The 13,235-nt window shown below is 40.8% G+C and overlaps 1 protein-coding gene across 2 annotated transcripts in view; it reads right to left on the reverse strand.

Moving 5' to 3' along the window:
- The window catches only part of arntl1b (aryl hydrocarbon receptor nuclear translocator-like 1b), a 28,377-nt gene extending 18,381 nt beyond the window's left edge, over window positions 1–9,996 (reverse strand). For both annotated transcript variants that reach the window (XM_042321021.1, XM_042321018.1), the window contains exon 1: window positions 9,894–9,996. The gene's annotated coding sequence lies outside the window, so the exon portion shown is untranslated. The remainder of the gene's footprint in view (window positions 1–9,893) is intronic.
- Window positions 9,997–13,235: the final 3,239 nt, after the last annotated feature.

The raw sequence follows: 13,235 nt of genomic DNA on the forward strand, positions 1-13,235 counted from the left end.
GGACTAATAACCGAAATGGTTGCAAGATCGAATCTCTGAGCTGATAAGGTAAACATCTGTTGTTCTGCCTCTGAACAAGGCAGTTAACCCACTGTTCCTAGGCCATTGTTAAAAATAAGAATTTGTTCTTAACTGACTTGCCTAGTTAAATAAAAATTGTCCATTTGGAAGACCCATTTGGAATCAAGCTTTAACTTCCGTACTGATGTCTTGAGATGTTGCTTCAATATATCCACGTAATTTTCCTTCGTCATGAGGCCATCTATTTTGTGAAGTGCACCAGTCCTTCCTGCAGTAAAGCACACACACAACATGATGCTGCCACCCCCGTTCTTTACGGTTGGGATGGTGTTCTTCAGCTTGCAAGCCTCCCCCTTTTTGCTCCAAACATAACAATGGTCATTATGGCCAAACAGTTAACTTTTTGTTTCATCAGACCAGAGGACATTTCTCCAAAAAGTATGATCTTTGTCCCCATGTGCAGTTGCAAACCGTAGTCTGGCTTTTTTATGGTGGTTTTGGAGCAGTGGCTTTGTCCTTGCTGAGGGGCTATTCAGGTTATGTCGATATAGGTCTCGTTTTACTGTGGATATCGATACTTTTGTACCGGTTTCCTCCAGCATTTTCACAAGGTCCTTTGCCGTTGTTCTGGGATTGATTTGCACTTTTCTCACCAAAGTACATTAATCTCTAGTAGACAGAACGTGCCTCCTTCCTGAGCGGTATGGCGGCTGAGTGGTCCCATGGGGTTTATACTTGCGTACTATTGTATGTACAGATTAATGTGGTGCCTTCAGGCATTTGGAAATTGCTCCCAAGGATGAACCAGACTTGTGGAGGTCTATAGTTTTATTTCTGAGGTCTTGGCTGATTTCTTTTGGTTTTCCCATGATGTCAAGCAAAGAGACACTGAGTTTGAAAATAGACCTTGAAATACATCCACAGGTACACCTCCAATTGACAAAAAAACGATGTCAATTAGCCTATCAGAAGCTTCTAAAGTCATGACATAATTTTTTCTGGAATTTTCCAAGCTGTTTAAAGGCTTAAAGGCACAGTCAACTTAGCGTATGTAAACTTCTGACCCACAGGAATTGTGATACTGTGAATTACAAATGAAAGAATCTGTCTGTAAACAATTGTGGAAAAATGACCTGTGTCATGCACAAAGTAGATGCCCTAACCGACTTGCCAAAACTATAGTTACTTAAACAAGAAATTTGTGGAGTGGTTTTAATGACTCCAACCTAAGTGTATGTAAACTTCCGACTTCAACTGTAGGAACTAAAAAAGTGCAAAACACATCAAAATATATTTTATATTTAGATTCTTCAAAGTAGCCACCCTTTGCCTTGATTACAGCTTTGCACACTCTTTGCATTCTCTCAACCAGCTTCATGAGGAATGCTTTTCCAACAGTCTTGAAGGAGTTCATACATATGGTGAGCACTTGTTGGCTGCCTTCCCTGCACTCTGCGGTCCAACTCATCCCAAACCATCTCAATTGGGTTGAGGACGGGTGATTGTGGAGGCCAAGTCATCTGATGCAGCACTCCATTACTCTCATTCTTGTTCAAATAGCCCTTACACAGCCTGGAGGTGTGTAAGGTCTATTTGGCCCAAGCAAGTATCTTCTTATTATTGGTGTCCTTTAGTATTGGTGTCCTTTAGTAGTGGTTTCTTTGTAGCAAATCGACCATGAAGGCCATTTTCTTCTGAAAAGTTGAAGTTGAGATGTGTTTGGTACTTGAACTCTGTGAAGCATTTATTTGGGCTGCAATCTGAGATGCAGTTAACTAATGAACTTATCCTCTGCAGCAGAGGTAACTCTGGGTCTTCCTTTTTCATGTGGCGGTCCTCATGAGAGCCAGTTTCATCATAGCGCTTGATGGTTTTTGCGACTACACTTGAAGAAACTTTCAAAGTTCTTGAAATTTTCTGGATTGACTGACCTTCATATCTTAAAGTAATGATGGACGGTCATTTCACTTTGCTTATTTGAGCTGTTCTTGCCATAACATGGACTTGGCCTTTTACCAAATAGGGCTATCTTCTGTATACCAACCCTACCTTGTCACAACACAACTGATTGGCACAAACGCATTAAGAAGGAAAGAAATGGGGGGACAAAATGGCGCCGTAGAGAGAACACGGTGTTTCAGCGAGCTCTCGTGGCATTCGTAAATTTATATTCTTACATTAATCTCCTAGCTTGAAAAAGTGGTAGAATTGGCTAAATAAGTTACCATATAATGAGTCTTGATGACTATTTCGCAAAAATCTCTGACAACATGCCCAATAGAACTACTAAGAAGTCGACCAAAACCACCGCCCCTGTGGATGTGCATGAGGAGCTAGCTAACGTTAGCGAAGCTAACACCATTGCAGATCCAGGCACAATGGACCTGATGATTCAAAAGATGACTGATAACATTACTAAAGTAATCGATGCTAAGATAAGAACGGTCTTGGAAGCAATAGCAGGCCATTCAGCTGAAATACAGAGCGTTGTGAAACGTGTTGGTGAGGCAGAAGGAAGAATTGCTGCAGTGGAAACTTCAACTACATCTATGGACGCTAAGATAAAAGCACTTGAGAAACAGGTGCGCGAAATGGCGGAGCACATTGACGACTTGGATAATCGAGGACGCAGATGCAATATTCGTGTTGTGGGACTCCCGGAAAATTCTGAAGGGACACGTTCAGTAAAATTCTTTGAGGAATGGATCCCTGGCTACCTACAAATGGACACTAAGGCTGGTCGTGTGAAGCTGGACAGAGCCCATCGCTCTCAAGCACCGATACCCGGTCCCAATCAGCGCCCACGGCCGGTTGTTATAAAGTTCCACAACTTCACCGACAAGCAGCGTGTCATGGATGCGGCTAGAAACATCGGCTCTGATGGTAGTCAACATAAAGGTCCAAAGGTCTCATTCTTCAATGATTATTCCACAGCGGTTGTACGAAGACGCAAAGCGTTTGATGAGGCGAAGGCTCGACTCAGGAGAATGAAGATGGACTACGCACTGTTGTACCCGGCCACATTGAAGATTATGGTCAACGGATCACCTAAAAAGCTCTACACACCTGAAGAGGCTGCTGCGTTTATTGACTCTCTCGGGTAAATAACTTTAAGCTGCACCTCCACAGCATTGAATAACTGTTTATTTTTGGTTGAATCTGATCATGAAACAGTGGTGTGAGTACTCACGTACTCCGGCTCAGTATTATTCGTATCTTTATTATTTTTCTTGCTAAAGTAATAGCTGCTATAGCTCAGGCTGAGATATGTGTGAATCCATATTGGTGCCCAGGCTTGGTTTTAGGTGGAAGAGCCTCAATCTTCTTCTATTGATTTTCTTTTCCATATATATAAAGGATGAGGCTATTGAGCGGCAATGCGGACTTAAGAGTCTACATTGGAGAGTTGAAATCCCCTGCATGTTAGCTAGTGGGAAAACCCCCTTTTGGATCTTTACATTTTTAATTTTTGGGTTTAGTATAGTTCGAGTTCAGGGTTCATATTTTTTGTTTATGCTCAGTGAGATAGAAGAGAGTTCAACACATGGAAAAGGGTACCACCCCACTTTTACAGTAGGATCCAGTCTGGATATTGAATGGTCAAGATACAATGGCAGATAACAGACTGCGTGTATGTACGTGGAACATTAGAGGGAGCCATAACCCCATTAAAAGGAAGAAAGTACTGTCTTTTTTGAAAAAAGAAAATATTGATATTGCCCTGTTGCAAGAAACTCATTTGGATGATAAGGAGCACCTGAAATTACAACAAGGAGCGTTTGGTCAAGTGTTTTTCTCATCATTTACATCCAGAAGTAGAGGTGTAGCAATTCTGGTGAAAAAGAACTTACCACTTAAGGTCTTGAATTGTGTGAAAGATAAATTTGGTCGCTTTGTTATAATTAATGGTACTTTACAAGGGCAGAACATTTCCATAATAAATATTTACTTCCCCCCTGCTCACCCCCCTGATTTCCTCACTAAGGCATTTCTAGACTTTTCAGAATTAAACCCAGACACTGCAGTGGTTGGAGGAGATTTTAACTGCTTGTTGAACCCCCTTATTGATAAGTTTCCCAGTGGTATAGCTTCACTCTCTCCTCAAGCTAAGTCACTTAAAGTTATTTGTGATGATCTGGGGTATGCGGATGTCTGGAGAGCTTTTCATCCCTCCAACAGAGAGTTCACTTTTTCTCTGCACCTCATGGATGTCAGACTAGAATAGATTATTTTTTTATGCCCAAGACGTCTTTGCAGTCTGTTTTATCCGCTAGGATAGGAAGCATAGTCATATCTGATCATGCTGAGGTGATCCTGGACATAAAACTCAACGGGGCATTCAATCGGTCAAGACATTGGAGGTTGAACACAACCATTCTTAAAGACCATACATTCACATCATATTTTATAACAGAGTTTAAAGCATTTTTCTCTATTAACTCTCAATCAACAGATAACCCCTCGCTCCTTTGGGAGACCTGTAAAGCGTATGCCAGGGGTCTGATTACGTCATACACAGCTACTAAGAGACGGAAAAAGTGGAAAAGCAAAAAATGTTAGAGGGTGAATTAGGAACTAAAGAGAAGGACTACATTTAAAATGCCCACTCCTGCCCTATTAAAGAAAATATCAGTCATTAGATCAATGTTAGACTCTCTCCTAACACAGGACGCTGAAAAGAAAATGAGATTTGTCAGGCAAAAGCTATATGAACATGGCGATAAGCCAGGAAAGTACTTGGCATACCTAGCTAAAAAGAGGGCTGACTCTCAGTCAATTGCTACTATTACTGATTCTGATGGTAATCATTTATATGAAAATAAATTGATAAGTGACTCATTTAAGAAATTTTATACAAACCTTTATGCCTCAGAACTGCCAAAGGATGCACCCAAATTAATGGAGAACTTCTTTTGTAAGATTGAGCTCCCTACTATCTCCGAAGAGCAGAGGTCCCTCCTTAATGCCCCTATTACCAAGGAAGAGATAATGTTCGCAATTAAGAATCTGCAAAATGGTAAGGCCCCAGGACCAGACGGGTTTTGTAGTGAGTTCTATAAAGAGTTCCATGGCCTGATCCTTGAGCCATTGCGTGATATGTTTAACCACTCATTTTCAAATGACCAACTCCCTCAAACGCTGAGAGAAGCCAACATTTCACTTATTCTCAAAAAGGGAAAATGTCCAGAGTCTTGTTCCTCGTACAGACCAATTTCCCTTCTGAATGTGGATAGAAAATTGCTTTCTAAAATTCTAGCCACAAGATTAGAGGACTCACTGCCACTAATTGTGAAAGGAGACCAAACTGGCTTCATTAGGGGCCGTAAGTCATGCAACAACGTCAGGCGGCTTCTTAGTGTAATTCAAGCCTACCAACAAAGTGCTGTGGATGGTCTTGTGCTCTCCCTAGATGCTGAGAAAGCATTTGATCGTGTGGAGTGGTCTTACCTATTATTTGCTCTAAATAACTTTGGTCTGGGGGACAACTTTATAAAATGGGTGAAAGTTTTATATGATGATCCTCAGGCTGCTGTCCTTACTAATGGGCTACGGTCAAATAGCTTCTCTATACACAGAGGTACCAGACAGGGCTGTCCTTTATCCCCCCTCCTCTTTGCACTCGTTATGGAACCACTGGCCGAGGCCATCAGGGTAACGCCTGCTATACAGGGGCTGCTCATTGGTGATGTTCACCATAAAATAAGCTTGTATGCTGATGATGTCCTGATATTCATCTCTAGTCCCGAGACTTCAATTACATCTCTTATTAATATTATTGAATTATTCAGCAAATTCTCAGGCTACAAGATTAACCTTACTAAGTCAGAGGCTATGCCACTTGGTAGCCTACACTCTGTACCTAATACTTCTCCCCCCTTCCCTTTTAAATGGTCTCCCTCAGGTTTCATGTATCTGGGTATATTTGTAACTCCTAAATTCCAGCTAATGTACAAAGCCAATTTTGTTCCCTTGTTTGATACAATAAGACAGGATCTGGAGCGCTGGAACTCTCTCCTGATTTCTTGGTTGGGTAGAATATCCCTCTTGAAAATGAACATTTTACCTAGACTACTTTACCCAATCCAAATGATCCCAGTATTACTCTCCAATAAGGTAATAAAGGATGTAAATGGATGGCTAAGTTCCTTTATATGGAGTAAACGCAAGCCAAGACTTAAGATGGCAATATTGCAGCTGCCAAGTTCTATGGGCGGCTTGGACCTGCCCAATATCAGGTTCTATCAATGGTGTGCCCACCTTTGTTATATTTCTGACTGGATCACAAATGATGACTCCTCTATTTGGTTAGACATTGAGACTTCTCTTTCAAAATACCCCTTACAGGATCTTTTATTTTTCAGAAGTTTCAAGTCTGTAGAAGATCACTGCAATAATCCCGTTACACTTAACACACTCAAAGTATGGGGGTCAGTTCAACGCTTCCTGGGAAGGTCCAAACTAACCTCTGCTCTTACCCCAATTCTTAACAACCCAGATTTCAGTCCAGGATTGCTGGATGCTGGCTTTAACTTATGGCTTAATAAGGGCATACGCAGGCTAAATGACTTATTTGCTGATAAGATTTTGTTGTCATTTGAGCAGATGGTCGAGAAATATCGACTCCCAAAGCAGGACTTTTTCCGCTTCCTACAAGTAAGACATTATATTCGGAAGAGCACCACCTTAATTGGTAACCCTGATGTGTCTGTCATTGAAAGAATGCTTTTTTTTCCCACAAAGGAAAATGTCTGTAAGTCTGTTTTATGATATTTTAAGGTCCTTTTCTGCTGTCAACACACAGAGGGTGAAACAAGTGTGGGAGAAAGAATTGTATGTTACTATTGACGAAGAGATGTGGGAGGACATTTGGAGATATGCAAAAACAATATCTATATGTAACCGTACTAGAGCAATCCAATTAAGAATAATACACAGATTGCATATATCCCCAAATCGCAGACATGCTTTTAGCCCCACTTCCTCTTCCCCTCAGTGTCTTAAATGCAAAACTGATACAGGCACCCAAACACATTGTTTATGGTCATGTACCAAAATACAAAGATACTGGTCTGGTGTTCTGCAAGAAATTGAAAAGATCCTAGGGGTTGATCTAGAATTGGACCCAGTTTCTTTACTGTTAGGTCTCCCTAGTAGGCATGTTACTTCTGTCGGTAAAAGGAGGCTTTACAACATCCTTACCTTCGCAGCGAGGAAAAACATCCTTTTACAGTGGATTAGTGATAAGGTTCCTTCTATTAAAGATTGGCATAAGATACTATTTGAATGGGTGCCTCTGGAATATCTGACATGTACATTGCATTCTAAAACAGACCAGTTCTACAAAGTATGGGAACCTTATCTAAATTACCTAGAACCTGAGGTATCAGCTATTATGCTACAAGGATTCTCTTAGAATGGCGGGGATCTATGTATTTCAGAACTACACTGTACGTTCCATGTGTGGAACCTAACCTCTTGGTTTAAACTGAGCTTTTTTGTTTAATTTCTGTTTGTAAGTTTGTTTAAAATGTATGTATTGAGAGACGCAATGATGGGGATGGGGTGAGAGAAGCACCGAGCGGGAAGAGGAAAATGGTGTACGTATGTATGGGTGTGTATATGTGTGTGTGTATGTATGCGTATGTGTGTGTATATGCATGGGTATATGTATGTGTGTGTATGTATGTGTATGTATGTATGTGTATATATATGCACGTAGATATGTGTAAGTGGGTGCTGTTTTTCTTGTTTTTGTTCTGTGTGCTTTGTCTCTGTTGTTGTATCTCTTAATATGGGTGAAAATTGTGAAATTCCAATAAAAATACTGTGACAAAAAAAGAAGGAAAGAAATTCCACAAATTCACTTTTAACAAGGCACGCCTGTTAATTGAATGCATTCCAGGTGACTATCTCATGAAGACGGTTGAGATAATGCCAAGAGTGCGCAAAGCTGTCATCAAGGCAGGATGGCTCAACAGCAAATTTGCAGAAAGAGCAGGATATGCCGAGGGAGAAGAAAGGAGAAATGTTTTTATGCTTAGAAAACTTGGGGGGCCAAATAAAAAACCCTGCGGGCCACCAGTTGAGGAACCTTGACCTCAAGTAGTCCACATCATACAAGGTCTTTAGACTCCATTGTATAGAAATTCAAGGTCAGATTTCTCCTTTCTTCTCCCTCGGCATATCCTGCTCTTTCTGCAAATTTGCTGTTGGCTTCAAGCAGGTTGTACAATATTCCTGACTGACAAAAAGCAGCTTGAATTTCTTAGCATGTTCATTGAGAGCTACTGTAGGCTCAGAGAAACCTCAGTGAAAACACTGAGAGGAGCATCATACTGGCAGGGCAGGCAGATATGGTCAGGTTATGGTCATATACACTGTAGGAGTGTGTTCAAATTTGATGCCTTGTTTGCTGTTCAATCCCCCCCTTGAAACCTAAAATTGGCTTTGGGGATGAGGGCAACATGAAGAAAGAAAGACCGAGAGACTTCAGAATAGAAGTGAAAAATCAAGGAGTGTGTAATTTTGGGTAGCCAACATAAAAGCTACTGCGAGTTGCACAGCTCCAGTGGAAACAACCAAGCACCACACATAATGCAACATGTTGCAACTCGCTAAAGTAAAGGATGATTACCAACATTTGATTAAGTAGCCAATAGAATCCACTTTTCCTGTGTTAATATACAGTACTGACAGGTAAATATTTCCTAAAACAAAAACAAGACCTGTCTTATAGCCTACTACTGTCCATCAAGGAGTTAGTAAAGACAACGCAATCACAATTGAATTTTCTCTGACCCCAATGACCTCTATTTACCTTCATGGCATATTATGTCAAATTAAAACAATGTAGCATCATCTATGTTATTACTGTCACATTACTGATACACTTGTTGACTTTTTCAGGAATAGCTGTTTCATATTTTAAGAATAGCATGAAGAGTAATGTCCTTCTAAAAGTTAGCATTGGAATGTGCATTCCCTGGACATGGTGTACTGTAGCCATTTATTCGTCAGGAATAGACAGCATATTGAGACTCTTTTTATAAATAGCTTGCCCAACTTATATAGATGTTTTACCGTTGTTGTTTTTTTACAGCAGTCTGCAATTAATGGTGTACTTTTATGAGCAGAGGGATTTGCTCAAATTATAACAAAATAGTATTTGTTTTCACTAACATTGGAGCTTTGAAGAAATACTCGGCTATTATTAGACTATTCTGCACTAGGATGTGTCGAGCATATAGGCCTATTATAAATAATGAAACATAATCGGTTACAAACGGCAACAAATCTGTCAGTGACTGTCACATTGATTTGATATATTCTGAAACAGAACAGAATCCAGTGCAGTATGTTTTCATTACATTGTATCAATATCAGCCCAACATCCGCATCCTCATATAGAGGAGAAACATTGTTGCTGTTAATTAAAGGATGACTAAACAGGCCTATAAAAGGCAAATGATTGTAACAGGTAATCAACCGCCCGTCACTAGTTGTTTTATGCAACACAGCTATGACCTCGTTTAATCCGAGCCGTGGTAGGGTAGTTCAGGCAAATCACGCAATGTACAAATAGACAAAAATAGCCTCCCAATCAAATAAAATGACATACGGTCATTCCAGATGTGTAAATTAGGTTAGACACCTACAAATCGCATTTTTCTCCCGGCATTACATGTCACTGTGTGCCTTTAAAAGTTACACTGTAAACCGAGGACTGCACCTCCTCGGGAATGGCTTTAGACAACCAATTGAAACCATAATACGAGTAAAGAAATGCACACAGTATACCAAATTCACAATGTTGAATAAAGGAAACATGATATAGTCCTTTTGCATAATATATAACAAAGTATGTGACTTACGTGTGGAAAGGCAGCACATGTGTACTGAGGCGGATTGGAACGACAATAGGCAAGAGGAATACACTGACCTACTTTCCTCCTCCTGTGATGATCGTTGCACCACTAACCCAGTTTATGAACCAATTGGGTGCTTTCGAGATCAAGGCATTGAGCTTCTAGCAAATAGAATAACTCGGTGCATTTATGGACCAATGAACATGGGGAAGACAATATAGGCTATATCCAATGAAATTGCATGAAGCATCAAAGGAAGCTACAGAATAACGCAACGATTCAGCCAATGACAAAATAGAATACAGTCAGCAGGAATATATATTGTATCACAACACATGTGGGCAGTAAACTCGAATCTTTGTGCTGGACTCATCTGTGGAACTCTTGTAATGGACCAAGTCAATAATGTGTGTTACAATGCATAGACGTGTGGCATGTATAATAACCGCATAGCAAACTATTAACACAAACAGTATGTCTTTGACATTTTATTAGAAATAGTTACAGTATTTACCTAATCATTACTGTTCTATTTCTTTAGGAATAACTTGATATACTACTCTGTAACAATCTTGTGAGTATGTAATTATTCAGAAATAATATGTTTGTGTATTCTTGGAAAACATAATTACAATGCACCAAAGCATTGTAATTCAATGTTGTTACAATGTATAGTTACAAAAATGTGTAGTTACAAAGCAAATATCAACCAAAAATAACAAACTATCTAATCTAATAAAGAACCATCACTGCCTGTGTCTAAGTAAAATATGTTGCCATACCAACAGCCAAATTGAAATATGAGCCACAAACAGTACATTCTTACCACATCTAAGTCTAATACAAGTACATACGAGACAAATATCTTCAGATGAAATATGGAAAGTCAATGTTACCAAAAACAGAGAAACAATGGATATTCAAAGATCTGGCATGGTTTTATAACATGTTGATGAGTGGGGGTTCTTAACTTTAGGGCTATTTCGTGCTTCCACCACAGATGGGCAGCAGAGTATAACGTATAGATGTGAAGAGGGTGGCCAGTTGTAATTTCACATTTACATACATATATGGCTGGCTACAGTATGTCTCCTTAAACAACTATGCAATTTGTGTATATAGGCTATTCAAATGCAATAGAGATGTTTCATGTTCCCTTGGGATGGTTTCAGATGCATTGTAATATGACGTTTTCTGAGGCTTGCTGAGATTTCTGTTAAAGAAAAGTATTCATACTCTATTTTAATTTACATAATAGGGGATTGTGTTAGGCAGATCTCAGGTAATACAGTAGACTTCTTATATGGTAATCCCCAAATATGTCTCCATTTCAGACGGACTGGATCAGAATTAGCCTGACTATTGGAGATGGGCAGGTCAGTGGTACTTGTGAAATTGTTAATAAATGGCAGATTTGGTTTGGCATATCCACTGACATCCACAGATTCTCCTTTTGATCTCTGCACTGTGGAATATGATGACATATTAAGTTGCACCTGGTGATCAGTTCAAAGTGTATCAGCTGCTTGGAAAAGGTTGTGTCCCAGCTTGACTTGATGTCTGCTGCATCACTGAAGCATTTATTTTCATTCGCCCCATGTGAACCCTGTCCCTGCATACCCCTCGGCTCTCTCCCTGCCACACAAAGGGGGAAGGCATCTTGTCATCTCCTGCCCATAAGCGAAGCAGCTACAAAAGCTCTTCGCAAACAGAGCCTTGCTGTTATCACCCAACCTGCAGCTGCCACCCAGCCACATATTCAGCAAAACATGGGCAAAAAGAAGAGATTGTGAAGGGCTTTATTCAGGCTGCCATTGCAATGAGGGCATGAAAGCCCCTGTTCCCCTGCCCCGTGGTAAAGGGGACTTGCTGATCCCTCAGTTGCTGTTCCTGTCATTTGTGCTGCCTGACAGTCTCAGTGGATTTGTGTCCCATCCGTGATGAATCAGCATGTCTCTCATGTCTTTGAGTCCAGACGCTCCTCGTCCCAAGAGGCTTAGGCAGACTGCAGTGGATGAACTAATGTACTTTTTCAAGAATTAAGAGCTGTAGTGGTATCATAATGCATCCTGTGTTTAAACCAGATTTTCGGTGCTCTTTCCCGTCTCCCTTCCCCTCTCTGCTCAGGGCAGTTGAAGGGGAGGTGGAAGAGTGTGAACTATGTGTGGTGTGTCACACAGTTTAGCTTGGCGATGTGAAGCAGCAGAGCGGCAGGACGGGCATAGAGAGACAGCTGCGTCCAGTCAGGTCATGCAGACAGAGAAGGTTCAGGGGAGGTAGTCAGATTTCTACACCTCTTACCTGACTCACATCTCAGTGCGTTATTGTTCCTTGACAGACACAGCCCATAGTAATATCGTATCATGCATAAAGCTTTTTCTATGTGAACAAACCCAGATGAAAACATAATGCTAGACATGAGTAACTGCAATTACCACTCCGGTCATGTGAATGGTGAAGCTGTGTGGGGTTGTATGGCATAGGCCATGACCTGCACTGTGAAGACCTGCCCCTAGTAACGGCCACCCCGATTGCACTTTTTTCTTTTATTTTCTCACAAGCAGCTTGTATAGGAAGTGATTGTGAAAGGAAAGTGCTTGACAAAATGTTCTGGCTGCTGCAAGAAAACAAAAGGTCCCATTGCCAGACCTGTCACGTGCCAGTGAGCGCAACCTTCTGATAGGCTGTTTCCATTTTCTATCTATCAACCTTTCACCTTCTTGTGATAGAGGGGTCTCGTGAGGTGAATTCCCTCTCCAGTTGCATGCCTGTGCATTTCTCCTCCAGACCTCCATAAGGAAGAGTGTGGGAGGGTATTTAGCAAATCTTGGGATTCTCTGTTATACAAGATTTATATAACGACTTAGGAGCTTGTCATGTTTATCCATCGACTAACTAAATGTTGGTGTTATAGTGAACGTAACATTCAAATTGCAGATTTTGTTTGCTGTTTGTTATTAAGTCCGGGTTTCACAGCTCGTGCAGGTGATTTGTGCTCATCATGCATGACTGGTCTGCTGGAAAACCGTCTCGCATTCAGCGCTGCTTTCTGTGCCACTGAACTTACACTCCTGAACTACGACTGTAATGTGAGAAACACTCATTTTATCAAATATATACGGTGTGCTTGTTGTTCCACTTTGGACAGTAGGGTGAGGGAGGAATGGGTTTTATTTTACATAAAGAAATCATTTTGAGTAAATGGGCCATGGACTCACCACGTATCTGGGGGTGATGAGGGAGTCTGTTGTAGGGCCCAAATGTTGAAGTAGCCATATTAAGGGTAGTGAGTAACAGGAGGCAGCAGGATCAGGTGCAAAATAGTATCCAGTTAATTCACAGTGAAAA

The sequence above is a fragment of the Oncorhynchus tshawytscha genome, linkage group LG04, assembly GCF_018296145.1.
Source record: "Oncorhynchus tshawytscha isolate Ot180627B linkage group LG04, Otsh_v2.0, whole genome shotgun sequence".
Classification (NCBI taxonomy): Eukaryota; Metazoa; Chordata; class Actinopteri; order Salmoniformes; family Salmonidae; genus Oncorhynchus; species Oncorhynchus tshawytscha.